This window comes from Nyctereutes procyonoides, unplaced genomic scaffold, assembly GCF_905146905.1.
Source record: "Nyctereutes procyonoides isolate TBG_1078 unplaced genomic scaffold, NYPRO_anot_genome, whole genome shotgun sequence".
Classification (NCBI taxonomy): domain Eukaryota; kingdom Metazoa; phylum Chordata; class Mammalia; order Carnivora; family Canidae; genus Nyctereutes; species Nyctereutes procyonoides.
In genome coordinates, this window is record NW_026575134.1 from 9,500,568 (window position 1) to 9,519,022 (window position 18,455).

General features: G+C 40.5%; 1 protein-coding gene and 1 pseudogene across 2 annotated transcripts in view; one reads left to right on the plus strand and one right to left on the minus strand.

Annotated features, from left to right (window-relative positions):
- The window catches only part of SUGCT (succinyl-CoA:glutarate-CoA transferase), a 716,497-nt gene that overhangs the window by 640,296 nt on the left and 57,746 nt on the right, over positions 1-18,455 (minus strand). The gene's annotated exons all lie outside the window — the stretch shown is intronic.
- LOC129494072 (ubiquitin-conjugating enzyme E2 L3-like) lies at positions 9,607-16,510 on the plus strand (annotated as a pseudogene).

Consider the following 18,455-nt stretch of genomic DNA (forward strand, 5'->3'; position numbering starts at 1 on the left):
CCAGGGCACAATCCTGGAGACCCGGGATCGAGTCCCACGTCGGGCTCCCTGCATGGAGCCTGCTTCTTCCTCTGCCTGTGTCTCTGCCTCTCTCTCTGTGTGTGTGTCTCTCATGAATAAATAAATAAAATACTTTTTAAAGTATAGATAATTAGATAGATAGATAGATAGATAGATGATAGATAGATAGATAGATAGATAGATAGATACAGAAAGAAGGATAAAACAAAAGCATTTGTATATCCAAGTCCATGGGAAAATAAACCTATAAGTAATGAGTGCTCACACACACCTGAACACCACTGAACCTGCCCTGTGCATGAGGAAGGAGAGGAAGCTAAAGAGGAAGAGGAGGAGGGGAAGGTGGGAGCAGCAAAGGAGGAACAGCTACCATTTCCTGAGCACTTCCTTGTAATAACCCTATACTAACCCTTATAATAATCCTTTCTTAGAATAACCCTAAAATTTACAGATGAGAAAGGTGCACTTGAGAAGGTTAAGTAACTTACCCAAAGCCACATAAGTAGTAAATGACAGAGCCAACATTTTAACCCAGTCCACCATGGAGGCGATGACGCCCCCTGCTCTCTTTGCCCTGCTTTGATCCAGTAGTTCCACCTTTATCTGTGTTAGGCTTCTACAGAAGATATTTGAAGAAAAGGCTAAAGAATTCTAAAACACTCTATTACACTATTCTCTCTCCCAGTATTCCTAGACATCCCCCTAAAGCTGCAATGACAGTATCACTTGTGAAGAACAAGACCAAGGCGGTAGAGAGGTCAGGACAAGCTAGACCCACTGCCTTAAAGCAAAACTCCAGGCAGGAAAAGAACGTCCACCACGGTGCTCAAACCCCAAAGAGGAACCTGGAGAGTCATTTCATTTCTAGTAAATCAGTTACAGCATTTTATTCTAGTACTGATTTGATAAGTATCTACTGAACACCTACAAATGTGTAAACATTACTTTCAAGAAAACCCGTAGCATTTAAGAAAAACCCTTGGTGTCCGATAATAACAGAATCCAAATCCATGTAGCTTCCCCATTTGCTAAGCATAGTTTCTAACGCATCCATGGTTGGGCAAATGCTGGAAGGGGTGGAGGAAAATGAGAAGAGGTACGGTCAGTAGGAAATGTCTTACTATCATGGTGATCTAGACTTGGCAGGGATTAAAAGCCTACTTGTTTCAGAGAGTAGTTTAATGGCTTCTTCAAAGACCTCCCCTACTCCATCAGTGGGGGTCTCTCACTTCCAGGGTCTCTTTACTCTGAAGAATCTCTCTCTTTCCCAGCTAATCACTTACATTCCCTCCTCAGCCCCAGACATTATCAGTACACCACCAGCTTCCTTCTTCTACCCTCTTGGACAGGATCTAAAGCAATAACACAGTGTTTTTCTCTTTCTCACTCTAATCCACAGGAAATATTGGTAAGACCACAGTGGCTCCCAAACCACAGGCCTCCAGACATCCTCTGTCTCCCTAAATATCTCAGGCATGAATCACATATCAATCCACTTATCTACCAAGCTCCAGGGAACAAACACCAAATCCTCCCAGAGGTCCCATTCAACGTCCTTTCCTTTGGTTTAAGATTATGAAATTGCAGAACTACTTCTTTTGAAAGTAAGTGTTGGATTAAAAGTTCTTTTTAATTTAAAAATGATCATGGAAATGCACCAAATATTATCATCATACATATTATCTCAGAGCAGTGGCATCGTAACTCAAAATTATTTTCTTTTTTATGGTCCTCTATTTTCAGAATTTCCCACAGTAAACATTTATCACTTTTGTGACTGACAAAAAGCAACAGTAAATATTTTAATTAAAGAAAAACACAGATAATGTAAATATCTGGCTTATTCTACAATCAGATGTCTAATGAACAATAGTTTAAAAGTATACCTCTCAACATTAAAGAAAAGCTGCTTATTTTTTTTTTCTAAGTGCATGGCAAATGTCAAGAGGAGATCTAACCATACTCATATCTATGGTATTTCCACCAATGGTCAAGACATTGACTCAAAAAAAAAAAATTGCCCAGTTACTGTATCCCTACTACGAAACTATGGTTTCATGTCAATAAACTTATCTTCCTCATTATTTGAGCTAAACTCATATTAAGAAGAATTACATTTTCTTTTGAGAATCCAAACAAAGGCAAAAGAAGAGGATTCCAAACATTCTGTGTCATGGGGGGAGTCGGCCCAGGTTCAACATTTTTCTGTGGATAATCCAAAAATAAATAATTTAGAATTTACCATGCTGGAATAAGAAACCAAGGTGAGCTTAACATTATTTTGTAGGAAATAGGTATTTCTATTTATTTATGGAACTGTGCCAGGAATAGAACACTTCCCAATTTTTATGAGAAATTACCACATAGAAAGTATTCTGTATTGCAGCCCTCAGTTAAATGTCCTTGATGAAGTGATTAGAGACTTTCAGATTTTGTCATCTCCACATGCAACTTCGATTAAGCAGTTTAGTTCCTTCCTCCATCATCACTCAGGGACTATCACTTGGCCTGATGGTCCGATAGCCTGAAAGTACTTGGTAACAGACTTATCACAAAATTGTGAACCGAAGCCAAGTTTCCTTCTGACACAGTCAGGCTCCAAAGCCAGCTTTATGTTTTTAATTAATGCTATCTTTGCACCAGATGTAAATAAATATGTGCAACACTCTGGGAATATCATTAGAGCCAGATGAAATATCAGGGTTCTTCTAACTTCTGAGTTAACAGGGCAGCAGACATCCAGGCCAGTAGGCTTTCTCTCAACATCCCATCAAAATACCTATGGAGACATATAGTAAAGATCAAAACTGGGGGTGGGGGAAAGAAAGAAAAACTTTGAACAGAAGATAACATCACGAACAACGTTTAGCGGAGAATTTCCACTAAAAGCATCACTGGTACAAAGGCTTAAGAAGCACATTCTTGAGTGATATATCACATGCATCCTATTCTGAACCAGAAACATGCAGCCACCTTCAAATAAATGGGGGGAAAAGGGGTTTTTTTCCCCACATGTTCCTATGCTAACAAAAACCAGCCAGAGATTAGGGTAGACTTTCTTGTCTTTACAAGGTCCTAATTAATTAATTGATACATTTTATGAGGCAGTAAACAAAAGAATTAGAATTCTAAGGGGAAAAGTTTGGTCAAAGGGATTTTTTTTAACAAGGTCCCTTTTAATTTGTACATTAAGGTATTATCTGCAATGGTTTCTTTCAGTCCTTTGCAGATAAGGACTTTTTAATTCTTTACTTTTGTTTTATTGTGTCTGCTTAATGTTTGCTTTAAACATGCAAACAGCAGTCACCACCCCTACAACCAACATGCCTGGTGTAGAGAGGTTTACCCTTGGAAAATCTCCACAGATATGACCTGGTCCCTCTGCCTCTCAAAGAGACTAGGGGCCCCGATGCATATAACTGAGATGAATGATCATCCAATGACAATTAATGAACAACATCCAGTTATAAACCATTTATTTTTTTTTTCGTTTGGAATACTGGAAGCCAGGTCCTGCATAGGACCATCTAATATTTCTATCTAATAGAAATATTACTACCACAAAGTAGCACATATGCATAATTCCCTGAAGAGTAAAATAAGCATTTCCTCCTTTCACCCTTTTCTTTCAAATTGTGTGAACTGTCCTCTTGGAATGAAAGTCCCTAAGCATGTATGACCAACTCAGGGAACACTAGTGACAGTTTTTCAAGTCCATCTTTTTCCAGAAGGATTATCACATAGCAAGTGGCCAAATATCTCTGTCGACAACTGCAAGATTTTCCAAGAGTACTCTGATACAGTCCGTAATTCTAGAATCCATATACTGCATATCTATAAAAAAAAAAAAACATGAAAGATTTCCAGAACTAGATTTTGGGTCTTCCATCAGTCCCATTCACCATTCACTTTTCTGTTTCTATAACCAATCAAATTCCTACGAAATCTTAGCACAAAACAGAAATTTCATAAGGATTGGTAGATGGACAGGACACTGGGATGCTTTGATACCTGAGCAAAAGCACTGTGAGCAGGAGTGAAAACAAGAATAAATCTGGAAGCAATCTAGGATTGGGAAGTTGGCTGGGTATACAGTGGAGGAGACTACACATGGGATCTGTGGCCCTAGCTTAATCAAACTATTAGGCAACAAAAGCAAGAGACTAAAAACCTCAATGCAGCAAATCTCTAGCTAAATTCAGACATGGATTCTATAAACAATCAGCCACGCAACGTAGTGTTGAGAGACGAGAGACACAAGCATTCAAGTGGAAGAGCGCTCCACCAGGAATATCCTGGCATGTGGCCTCCCAGCTGCTCTGTCATTATTCTCTCCTTCTTAAAGAAAGAGGGTACAAATAAATTACAACACCCTTCTGAAGCAAGTTTAGCCAGCTTGTCCCATCATGCTTCATTTTTTTTAGTTTAAGTATAATTGACATACAATGTTATATTAGTTTCAGGTGTACAACACAGTGACTTGACAATTCTGTACATTACTCAGTACTCACCAGGTCAAGGGTAGTCACCATCTGTCACCATCCAACATAATTACAATATTATTATGTTCCCTATACCGTGCTTTTCATTTCTGTGAGTTAGTGTTTTATAACTGGAAGTCTGTATCTCTTAATCCTTTTCATCTATTTCACCTATACCAGACCCACCTCCCTTCATGCTTTCTTGCAACTAAAAAAAAAAGAAAAGTATTTTAAAACATTTTTGTTACTAAAACAAGAAAGCAGAACGGGCCTTTCCTATCGATGGAAATTTTAAGTAAATCTCATTTTTGACCATAATCTCTGTCCTACTAAAGGTTATTATAGCCAGTTCTTTCCTAAAAGGTCTGGACGGTGGGTTGCAGTCTCCTCCACTTACTAATAGAGAAAGAGCTGTTCCAAAATGCAGAGCCATTTATAACATAAAAGCTCCAAACCCTCAGCTATCTCTAAATAGTCTTTGCATCTGATGAGAAGAAATAAATGGCAAACAAAACTCTTCGACTAGTTATTGTTTGTTGGCATCCTAAAAGTTCTGCATCATTGTAGTTAAAAACATCAGCATATAACATAGCCCAGAAAAAGGGAGACATGATTAATTTTGATTGACCCTAAAATATCTGCCCATGCTAGAAACTTTGGGCATCTTTCTCAGTCCTTTATCTTGTTCCCCACATCAAGGCCTATTAATTTGACCCCTGAATTATCTCCTAGATGTACACATTCCCTCATTTCCATGCAACCTTTCTATTTTAAGTCTCCACGTAGACCAAAATATGCCTTTTGAAGAACATCACTGTAACCTCAATCTCGACTCCCCCTCCACAGTTCTGAAATACTAGGAAGCATAGTTTGAGTTTCCAGGCACAGATAGTGAGCCCAGGCATCAAAATTTCTCTCTCCCCATTCTAACAGAAATAACCAAAGAACTACAAAAACGGGAAAATCTGTGTCTGTGGCCTCCAAATTATTAGGAACTTCTGTTAGATACAATTCAAATGGGATTAGGTTGCACACAGGAGTGTTCTCTAGTGTAGATATGTAACTCACCCATGTAAGCTTCATTTCCTCATAGGAAAGCAACAGTAAAGAGTATGTAGTGGTAAAGGTAGACCAGCAAGACTGCCTGTTTCAAAGTCTAGCTCCACTGCTTACTAGTAGAGCGAATCTGGGCAAGTCACTGGACCAGCAGAGCAATCCTGGACAAGTCACTGGACTAGCAGAGAGACCCTGGACAAGTCCCTGAACCTCACTGTGCCTCAGTTCTCTCTCTCTCTCTCTCTCTCTCTCTCTCTGTCTCTCTATCTTTAAGATTTTATTTACTTATTCATGAGAGACACACGGAGAGAGAGAGAGGCAGAGACACAGGCAGAGGGAGAAGCAGGCTCCATGCAGGGAGCCTGACGTGGGACTCCATCCCGGGTCTCCAGGATCACACCCTGGGCTGAAGGCGGCGCTAAACCTCTGTGCCGCCAGGGCTGCCCAGTTCTCTCTCTTAAAAATTATGAATAACAGAAGTGACTTCATGGGGTTGTTGTAAAAATTGTATCAGCTAATATGTATACAGTGACAAACAGTACTTAACATTCTGTATGCTCAAAAATTGCTATTATTATCCCACTATAATGTAAACTCCATGAGGGCAGGGATTTTTCTCTGTTTTTTTCATTGCCAAGTTTCCAGGGATAGAAAGGCCTGGAAGGAGGGAGAAGGGTCATGGGAGAATGTTTGCACTATACCAGTAAGTGTTTCCCCAACAGATGTGACTTGGAATGAAATTTTCAGAAGGAGAAGGCATATATCTTAAGAGTCAATAACAAAATGGTTCTGTTTGGTTCAAACAGTGCTGTTTCATGTTCTCACCAGGCCACTTACTACATGGAATCAGCTTAAAATTTTGTAAAAATGGAGGTAATATCCATCCACCTCACAAGACTACCTTGAGATGATATATATTAAAAAAAAAAAAAACACTTAGTTGCAGGACTAAGGCAAAGAAAATACAGGATGAGCATGTCCTGGTACCAGAAAGTAATGTTTAAAAAAAGGGAGGAGAAGGTGGAAAAGCTGAAGGAGAGGGAGAGACAGGAAGGAGAGAGAGAGCAACAGGGAGGAAAAGATAGGAAAGATGGAGACATGTCGGAAAGACACAGAATCCAATCTGAAAGTGCAACCCACAGCAAAAGCTGGACACATTTTAGCAGCAAAAAAAAACAAAAAAACAATAGCAACTGACTATAGACAAATGAATGAGGCATATATGCATGGGTCCATGCTGACTTGAGTGAGTAAACAAATAAATAAGGAAGAATGGACAAATCTTCCTTTCAGAATAATCACAAGTATCTGTAGATACTACCTCCCTGCCCCCAGAAGGTATAGTTTAATTCCCCTTTGCTTGAGAGTACGCTGAGCTTAGTGACTAGCTTCCCAAGAACACAGTATGGAAAGGGAAAAGTAGGGATGCCTGGGTGGCTCAGTGGTTGAGCAACTGCCTTTGGCAAAAGTCCTGATCCTGGGATCACAGGAGCCTGCTTCTCCCTCTGCCTGTGTCTCTGCCTCTCTCTCTGCGTCCCTCGTGAATAAATAAATAAAATCTTCAAAAAAAAAAAAAGGAAAGGGAAAAGCAGTGAATTTATAATGAAAAGATGGCAGACACCATCCTAACCAGGTGATCAAAGTTGACATCATCAGTAATGGGTCACGTAGGTATTGTGTACTCTGACACGATGCCACGGCAAGGGCATTTCACCTCTGTGCTGTGCTTCCCCAAAAGCCCATCACCCCAGTTTCATCATATGAAAACATCAGATAAACCCAAAGGGAGGGATGTTCTATGAAACATCTAACAAGCCCTTTTTCAAAGTGTCAAGGACCTAAAAACAAAGCCTGAGGACTGTGAGAGTTTGGAGAACTTTAAGGAAACGTAGTAACTCTACGCAATGCAATATACTGGAATGGATTCTGGGACAGAAAAAAAAAAGACCTGAGTGGAATAATTGGTAAAATCTGAATGAAGTCTGGAGTTTAAAATATCATATCAATGTTAATTTCTTAATTTTGGTAAATGTATCATTGTTACATGAGACGTTAGCATTAGAGAAAGTTGGGCAAAGACCATATACGAACTCTCTGCACTATCTCTGCTCCTTTCCTGTCCATCTAAAAGTATGCCAAAATACGAGTTTTTAAAGGATTTATCATATCCTTAACACACAGCACCAGTAAGTGTTAGAAAATAAACAGAGCACCTAAGATGGAGAGAAAAAAGGGCTGGAGCCCAGTGGTCTGGAACAGATTGGCTCCAGCTTGGGCAGGATCCCTAGAGGCTTTCTCTTGGTAGATCACATTTGGTGGAAACCAGTGAGCCTCAGAAGCAACAGAACATAGGGACGGCCAGACAGGGCAGCAGGACTGGAAAGCTTCAGGCAACGGCTCAGATTATATGTGACAAAAATCAGTCCTCTCTCCTGTCCTCCTCCCCCTGCTACCTCCACTAACTTCTAAGACAGGTTCTCAACCCTAGCTGCACATTTGAATTACCTGGTGAACATCTAATATATATATATATATATATATATATATATATATATATATATGCCAGGTCTCGCCCTACCCTCCCTGAGATTCTGACTGAATGGGGTGAAGCCTGGCATCAGTATTTTTTAAATGATTTCAGGTAATGCTAATGTGCACCCAGGGTTAAGAACTGCTCTCTTAGGGACACCTGGGTGGCTCGGCTCAGGTCATGATCCCAGGGTCCTGGGATCGAGTGCCCCATCGGGCTCCCCGCAGGGATCCTGCTTCTCCCTCTACCTGTGTCTCTGCCACTCTGTGTGTGTCTCTCATAAATAAATAAATAAAATCTTAAAAAAAAAAAAAAGAATGCCAGTGTGATGGGTTCAGTGAGCACTGTGGTCAGGAATATACAAAAGATGAGGCCGTAGATATAGGTAGGGTCCTACAGCCCACAATGAGGGGTTTGGATCCTGGTCCATGTGCAATGGGAAGGTTTTTGAGGGAGCCATGTGAGGGTGTAAAGCAGGAGAGTAACATGATCTTTGCAGTCACTCTGCTGCTGTTAGGACGACAAAGGAGCAGAAGCAGGGACAAGTAGGGACACTACTGAAACTTTCTGGGCTGAGGTGAGGTAGCTGGGACAGCCTGAAAATCTGAATTTGCATTTATCTGAAAGCCAACCAGTGAAATGCATTACAGCTAAATCAAAAACAATCTATGAACTAAAAGGCATTTCTCTTTTTTTTAAATTTTTTTTTATTTACTCATGATAGACATAGAGAGAGAGAGAGAAAGGCAGAGACACAGGCAGAGGGAGAAGAAGGCTCCATGCCGGGAGCCCGACGTGGGACTCGATCCCGGGACTCCAGGATCACACCCTGGGCCAAAGGCAGGCGCCAAACTGCTGAGCCACCCAGGGATCCCCGGCATTTCTCTTTTTTTTAAGTTTTTTATTTATTTATTTTAGAGAGAGAAAGAGACTGCATGAGCAGGGGAAGAGGCAGAGGGGAGAGGGTGAAGCAGACTCCCCACTAAGCAGAGAGGCCAACGTGGGGCTAAATCCCAGGACCCTGAGATCATGACCTGAGGCTAAGGCAGACGCATAACTGACTGAGCCACCCAGGTGCCCCTAAAAGATATTTCAATTCAAGGTCAAACCAGCACTATAAGAGATCTAATAATCTTCTAAGGTTTTAGGACTTTATTATATAGGACCTAGAGCATAGGCTATTTTTCAAAACAAAGACAGCAGCAGAGGGTTGGCAAATATTCTCACAGATATATGTTTTCTTTGAGAATTTTGAATTTTGTATTTTTCAATTCAATAACCACCCCAAAAAATAATTAACACCAACATGTTCTTGTCATCTAATTGACAACTTCATAACTAAGCACTAAGCATGCGTTACATGATATAAGTGTTTACAGCCAAGTTTGTTCCAAATGAAATCCAAATGTCATGGTGCACTGTTCAAAACAAGATGTTGCAGGAATTTCAAAGAAGGAAAACACTGGGGAAATGGCACCTGCATAGCTGTAGTAAGTACCATATTCCTTCTGTGAGTAGATGAACAACACAGATCTTAACTTTGTGCCAACTTGTAACTGTGCAGTAGCAGGTGAGTGTGGAGACAAAACCACAAAGGACTTTTACCATCACCAATGCCAGCAATCAGTGCAAACGTCCATAACGCCTCATTGCTAACCTCAGGTTTGCTCTAATATAATGTTCAGTTCATAGAAGTAATACATATACTTATTCTTTTTAAGATTTTATTTATTTATTTGAGGGGGGAGAGAGAGAGAGAGAGAGAGAGAGAGATAGAGAGAGTACATGAGTGCTGGGGAGAAGCAGACTCCCCACTGAGAAGGGAGCCTGACTCAGGGCTCAATCCTAGGACCCCAGGATCATGATCTAAGCCCAATTCAGACACTTAACCCGCTGAGCCACCCAGGCATCCCTGCTCTGTTGAACCTCAGGTCTTCCTTCACTACTACTGAATTATTAATTTAATTGTTATATAATTATTACTATTCCCCTATTTTGATGGAAAACATCCTTCAGTAGCTTCCAGAGAAAATATGCAAAGAAGTAAAACTCCTGAATTTGAGTAAAACTTACATATCTGAAAATCTTTATTCTACTCTTAACACTTGATTTTTCTGGATGTAGAATTCAACATTAAATACCATTTTACATTAAAATGTGGAAGGTTTCCTTCCAGTAGATCAAGATAATTAATTGTATTATCCAAATCTTCCAAATTATTAATGATTTTTTTTGGGGGGGTCTCTTTGTCTTATCAATTACTGAAAAAGATGTATTAAAATCTTCAACTATTGGGATGCCTGGTGGCTCAGCGGTTGGGCACCTGCATTCGGCTCAGGTTATGAACCTGGGATCCAGGGTCGAGTCCCACATCGGGCTCCCTGCAAGGAGCCTGCTTCTCCCTCTACCTGTGTCTCTGCCTCTCTCTCAGTCTGTGTCTCTCATGAATAAATAAATAAATCTTTAAAAAATAAAATAAAATAAAATCTTCAACTACAGGGGAGGCCTGGTGTGGCTAAGGTCATGATCCCAGGGTCCTAGGACTGAGCCCGACTCAGAGTTGGGCTCCCTGCTCAGTGGGGAGTCTGCTTCTCCCTCTTCCTCTGCTGCTCCCCCTGACTAGGCTCTCTTGCACTGTCTATCTCAAATAAATAAATAAAATCTTTTTTAAAAAATCTTCAACTATAACTTGTGAATTTATGTTTTTCCTTATAGTTTTGTCAATTCCTATGTATTATGAGGCCATATCATTTGCGGTATATATCTTTAGAAGTATCAAACTTCTCATGAATTATCTTAAAAACTATGTGAATCATAAGCCATAAATCTTTATCAAGTATCCTTTATTTTAAGAAGGCTTTCTGCTTTAAAATCTATTGTTTAGTATTAACACAGCTTCACCAGCTTTTTTTTAACGTTTATGTGCTACATTATTTTCCAACTCTTTGTTCTCAACTTTTCTAAATTACTTTGTTTTACATGTGTCTCATAAGTGGGGCACCTGGCCGGCTCAGTCAGTAGGGCATATGGCTCCTGATCTTCAGGTCGTGAGTTCAAGCTCCACCCTAGGTGTGGAGCCTATTTTAAAAAAAGAAGAAAAAAAAAGAGGTATGTCTCATAACATTTAGTTCAAGTGTGTTTTTTAAATTTAGGTCTGACAATCCTTGATATTAGCTGAGTATGTTAATCTATTTATATTTAAAGCAATTGTAGAGCAGCACCACATCTAAGACAGCGGCCAGCAGGAGGCTGATGAAAGAGCTTAAAGAAATCTGCAATGTAGAATGAAAAACTTGGGTAACATCCAGGTTGATGAAGCTAATATATTCACTTGGCAAGAGCTTACTGTTCCTGACAAACCTCCATACAATAAGGGGGCCCTCATCATCAAAATCAACTTTCCAACAGGGTACCCATTCAAACCACCCAACATCATGTAGAACAAAGATCATCCCAACAACGAGGAAAGGGGACAGGTCTGTCCGGTAATTAGTGCTGAAAACTGGAAGCCAGCAACCAAAATGAACCAAGTAATTCAGTCCCTCGTAGCACTGCTGAACGACCCCCAGCCCGAGCACCCACTGCAGGCTGGCCTCACTGAAGAATACTTTAAGGGCCGTGATAAATTCTGTAAGAATGCTGAAGAGTCTACAGAAAATATGAGAAGCCACCGACCCCAGCGAGTGTATGTGGGGAGCCCCAAGCAGCGCACTCAGACATCCCCCAAAGCAGGACTCTGGAAAACTAACAGGTACCGCTGCCGGGTGTTTGCTCAGGGGAGTTACTCATTTTCTACTCTTTTCTTAATCAGAAGTAGTCTAGGGAAGGATTTAAAAGTCAAGATGTTCTAGTTCTGCTTTTTGTTTTAAAAATCACTTCTTCAATCTACTTTGAAAGAATGGTGTTTCTTTTCTGGTCCAAATTGATCCAAAATCTTCAATTTACATTTAGCCCTAAGGGTTAAAATAATAAAGCTGGGGGGGGGGGGAGATTGTGGTTCCCTTTCTTCCTTGGCCCTTGCAAATTCTCACTTTCTTGCATTTGGTCTATCTTTCACTCATTCACTTCCCCAGACCCTTCTCCTCTGAAGGAGAAGAGACAGCTCCTGGCCATTCTGGTAGCTTCTCTGCTCCCTTTCGCACTGCCCAGTGTAGGAATTGGTTCAAACTGTTCTGGCTCCAACTTATAATGTCCTTTTTAAAAAATTTAAAAACAGGAACACCTGGGTGGTTGTCTTGAGTGTCTGCCTTCTGCTCAGGGCACGATCCTAGGGTCTTGGGATGGAGTTCCCCACTGGGCTCCCCAACACAGAGCTTGCTTCTCCCTCTGCCTGTGTCTCTCCTTCTCTGTGTCTCTCATGAAGAAATAAATAAAATCTTTTTTAAAAATGTAAAAACAAGAAAACCATCACTCACCACGCCACCACCTCCCACTCACCACCAAAAAAAAACAAAAACCAAGAACCAAAAACCAAAAGCCATGAAAAAGGAGACCCAGTTCTTACGTAAAACTCTGGCTGGTGTTACCACAATAACATTGGCTAAGTGAGGCAAACCCTAATGCCTGTGTGCCCCACTGACCTCTCACCTGGCCTGGCCTGCTTGGGGGAAACCCAGGCCTGCAGCGACCCCAAGGGACGGCCTACCCATCAGAAGATGCTGTGCACTTGTGTGAGGAATTTCTCACCAGAGAGGCTCCTGAGAGCAAAGGTTGACACTCCTCCCGGCAGGCACTGTAGGAGATGGGCTGGTCATTGCAGACAACGCTGACATCAGAATGTCCATGTGAAATACCGGGTTCACCTGTCATCTGAATGTGCCACAGAGCTGACTGTCCCAGGTCCCCAGGGCAGCGCAGCACAGCCCCACCACGACCCTCCCTTGGCACAGTCTGACCCTGTGCGGGGCTAGAACCTGCTGCAATTGGTGGGCCGTGGCCATAGCCTACACCAGCCTGGGGTTGCCGGCTCCCTGGGGTCCCTTCCTTCAGAGTAGCCCATCAGCCCAGGAACAAGAAGGTCTTCCCCTCTCCCTCTGGACTCACAGCCTCTGCAGAGGTAAGCGCCACTTGAAGTTCACTCAGTAATATGCTTTACATGTGTTTTATATACTGTTTTGAGTGCCTTTTTTCATAGAAATAAAAATTGACCTTAGAATTTATCATCAGAAAAAGAAAAAAAAGAAATAACTGTATCTTCTACTTGAGTTTAAGTCCTCTCTCATCTCCTAATGTGCTTTCTATCTATCCCAACTGTTCCAATGTGGGGTTTTTTTGGTCTCTCCTCTCTTTTCTTGGATAGATTGCAGATCTGTTGTCATTCTTTATCCCTTGCATTAGTTTAGAAGTTATGCCTTCTTATCTATTTTTTTAGTTGTCTTTTATATTTTCTTATCCTAGAAAATGTAATATTCATCCTTGGAATTATCTTTACCTCTATCCTTCCTCCTCCTGGACACACAAACATGAGAATACTCTTACTCCCTCCTGACTTATTTGCTATTGTCATGTACATGTGTATGTGTTATACATACTATATATTAATGTATACGTATATGCTTACATATTTTAATACCCATGCATTATGCTTTATAGAGTCAGGGTTTATTTAGATTTAGCCATCTAGGATCATTTTTCTTTTGAAGAATTGCCTTTAGAGGCCTAATGGCTTCTTTTTGGTATGAGTTTTCTACTAAAGAATTCTCTCAGTGTACTGTTGGAAAACATCTTTGTCTTCATCATTTTATTTTTTTTTTTAAGTTTTTTTTTATAAATTTTTTTAAATTTTTATTTATTTATGATAGTCACACAGAATGAGAGAGAGAGAGAGGTAGAGACATAGGCAGAGGGAGAAGCAGGCTCCATGCACCGGGAGCCCGACATGGGATTCGATCCCGAGTCTCCAGGATCGCGCCCTGGGCCAAAAGCAGGCGCTAAACCACTGCGCCACCCAGGGATCCCGTCTTCATCATTTTTGAAGAATATTTTCATAATTAGAGAATGTGTAATTGACAGTTATTTTATATCAGCCCCTTGAAAGATATTTGTCCACTATTCCCTACCTTCCAATGTTGCTATTAAGCCAACTGTCAAACAACCCCATTCCTTTGACAATAATCTGTCTTCCCCCTTCCCTTTAGCTAATATTCTCTATTATTGACTTTGTATAGTTTTGCTTTGATATGCCTCATTAAGGATTTCTTCCCTATTTGTCCTGCTTCAGTTTACAGTGACCCTTCTCAATCCACACACTTTATTTCTTCATCTGAAACTGGTTTCAGAGGATGACACAAGACTCAAAAGCTGAGCCAGTAAATGAAAATGCCTGTGTCCTAGGATGATTATATGAGTGCAAAGCCTCTTCTAACTCATACTATCCATAACACAAGAAAGAAATAAACTATTGGACAGCCACACGTAGGAGAATGAAACTGGACCATTTTCTTACACCATACACAAAAATAAACTCAAAATGGATGAAAGACCTAAATGTAAGACAGGAATCCATCAAAATCCTAGAGGAGAATAGAGACAGGAATCTCTTTGACCTAGGCCACAGCAACTTCTTGCTACACACATCTCCAAAGGCAAGGGAAACAAAAGCAAAAATGAACTATTGGGACTTCATCAAGATAAATAGCTTCTGCACAACAAAGGAAACCAAAAGACAATCTACAGAATGATAGAAGATATTTGCAAATATCTCATCAGATAAAGGGTTAGTACCCAAGATCTATAAAGAATTTCTCAAACTCAATAACCCAAAAGACAAATAATCCAGTCAAGAAATGGACAGAAGATATGAGCAGACATTTCTCCAAAGAAGACATATAAATGGCCAATAGACTATTGAAAAAAGGCTCAATATCACTCGGAATCAGGGAAATACAGATTAAGATACCACTTCACACCAGTCAGAATGGCTAAAATTAAGTCAGGAAACAACAGATGTTGGTAAGGATGTGAAGAGAGGGAACCTTCTTACACTACTGATGAGAATGCAAGCTGGTACAGTCACTCTGGAAAACAGTATGGAGGTTCTCCAAAAAGTGAAAAATAGAGCTACCCTATGACCCAGCAATTGTACTACCAGGTATTTATCCAAAGGATTAAAATGTAGTCGTCCAAAGGGGCACCTGCACCCCAATATTCATAGCAGCACTACCCATAACAGCCAAACTGTGAAAAGGTCCCAGATGTCCACTGACAGATGAATGGATAAAGAAGATGTGGTGTATATATACAATGGAATATTACTCAGCCATCAAAAAAGGAGAAATCTTACCATTTGCAATGATGTAACTAGAGTGTTTATGCTAAGCGAAATAAGTCAATCAGAGACAGACAATTATCAAAGGATTTCACTTGTATATTGAATTTAAGAAACAACAGAGGAGGGATCCCTGGGTGGCGCAGCAGTTTAGCGCCTGCCTTTGGCCCAGGACGCGATCCTGGAGACCCAGGATCGAATCCCACGTCGGGCTCCCAGTGCATGGAGCCTGCTTCTCCCTCTCCCTGTGTCTCTGCCTCTCTCTCTCTCTCTCTCTCTCTCTCTCTCTCTCTCTCTCTCTGTGTGTGTGTGTGACTATCATAAAATAAATAAAAATTAAAAAAAAAAGAAACAACAGAGGAGCAGAGGGGAAAGGAGGAAAAAATAAAATAAGACATAATCAGAGGGAGAGGCAAACCATAAGACTACTGATTACAGGAAACAAATGAGGGTTGCTGGAAGGGAGGTAGGTTGGGGGAATGGGGTGACTGGGTGATGGGCACTAAGGACAGCACTGATGTAATGAGCACTAGGTGTTGTATGCAACTGATGAATCAATGAACTCTAGCTTTGAGACTAATAATACACTATATGTTAATTAATTTAATTTAAATAAAATAAAATTTATAATTAATTAAAAGAAAGAAAGAAACTATTATTAAGTCATTGAGATTTGGGACTTACTAGAGCAGTTTACCTACCTACCCTTACCAATATAGTATCCTTCCAGCTGCTCAGGCAAAAAACTTAGGAGTCATCCTTGATTCCTTTCTTTCTCCTGCATTCCATATCTGATCCTTCAACAAATTCTGTCCATTCTAACTTGAAAGTAAGTCCAGAATCTGACCACTTCCACTACTATCCTCCTGGTCCAAGGCCATCAGACTCTCACACGCGGCTCCTTCTTAATTGGTCTCCTTAATGCTTTCTTTCAAGCACAGATCAGATTATATCATTTCTCTGCTCAAAAATTTCCCCAGGCTTGGTATCTCACTTGGAGTAGAAGCCAAAGTTCTCAACGCTGCCCACAAGGCCCAACCACCTCCAATCACCAACCACTTCTCTAAACTAAACTTCATTAATTGCCTACTCACTCTGATCCAGTCATACTACCTCCTCAAGGTTCAGGAACAAGGCAAGCTCACTTCTACTTAAAGACTTCTGCCCTTACTAATATCTGCTTAGAGTGTTCTTTTTCCAGACATGAGTTTATATGATGCATTCCTTCTCTTCTTCAGGCCGTTGTTCCACTGGCCTCCCCCGAATCTACAGGGCCTTACCTAACCCCCTCATTCCCACTGATGGTTTTCAAAGAATACTTCAGTTTTTTTTAACTTATCATAATGGTTAAGAAAGCTGGATACCTGAAAGACTGCATGAGCAAAGACCCCACTGACACAACTTAGACTGTGACTTAGAAAGAAATAAACCTTGAGTATATAATGTCATCGAGATTTTGGGGTTGTTTATTGCAGCAGTTTTCTATTTTAAAAAGTTGAAGTAATTTATTAGTGTTAAGGATTGAGTCTTGGCATCAGACTGGTGATTTTGGACAAGACTCTAGGCCTCAGCTTCATCACTGAAATAAAAATAATTAGTATACCATATTAACTTTTATGAAGACTAAATGAGGTAATGCATGTAAAATTTGGATCACATAGTAAGAGTCAATAAACATGAGCTATCATTAGTTAAGGTAGAGATTCTTGAAATCACAGAGGTATACATTTGATGGTTAACTTACGTATCAATTTGGGCTAAGGGATGCACAGATAGTTGGTAAAACATTATTCCTGGGTACGTCTGTGAGGGTGTCTCAGGAAAAAAAGAGCATTTGAATCAGTGGTCTGAGTAAAGATCACCCTCACCAATGTGGATAAGCATCACCCAATCTGTTGAGGGCCTGAATAGAACAAACAGGTAGAGGAAAGGCAAATGCTCTCCTGCTCTCTCTGCTTGAACTAAGCCATCTGTCTTCTCCTGCCCTCAAATATGCGCACTGCTGGTTCTCAGACTTTCTCAGACCAGGATTTCTGCCATGGCTCCTCCCCACTCCATACTCAGACCTTTGGATTTGGACAGAATTACACCACTGGCTTTCCTGGATCTCCATTTGCAGAGAGTGGATGCAAATGATCCAAATATCGATCCCATGACTCTGAGATCATGATCTGAGCTGAAATCAAGAGTCAGATACTTAACTGATTGAGCCAGCCTTGCCCCCCTGTTTGAATTATTGCTGCATGCTAGTATTGGGAGCCCAAAGGAAAAAGACCAAGTAGTTCTATCAAAGTGATCACAGACTCATACTTGAGGGGAGAAGAAAATCAGATAAGAATTATATTATATGGCTTGGCATGGAGTAGATACAACATTTACTTTGCTGAATGAATGAATGAATGAATGAATATGCATACACATTTAGATGGATGAATACAATCTAATAAATATTAAAATCAAGAGTACAAAAGGGGCTATGAGATTACAAGGTCAAAAATGTCCTCTGCATAGTATCTGACACTGATCATTTTACCTTCCCCTTGAAATTCTCTCTTCCCATGGCCCCTAGTATTGAACTTATGTTCATTTTTCATTTGTCCCAGATCCCAGAATGGCTCAAGCTAGATAAATGAAATCATCTCAGTTTCTTTCTTTTTCCTTTCTTTTGGTCACTCAATTCATGTGCTAAATCCTTCTTTGATCCACATTCCCTCTACTCTACCCCCACTGCTTCTGCTTTGTTTAGTATGTTTCTCCCATTATTTTACTATAATTAGTGAACTGCTGTCAAGATATGCTCTCGTTCAATGCAATTCTCTACCTGCAGTTAATTATCTTCCTAAAATGGATTTGACCAGGGCATTTCCCTGTTTAAATTCCCTGATGATTTCCTATTAATAACAGGATAGAGACTAAGCTTGTAAATCTGGCATCTAAAGTCCTCTGTGTGGACTTAATCTACTTTTTAAGCTTCATTCATCTTCTACCTCAGGCTTTATCCACACAGGCCTCTGCACTGTTCTTTGAACACACCATGACAGTTGTGTCTCAATTCCTTTGCCAAATCGATCCTACTGCCCAAAATGTCTTTTACCTCCAT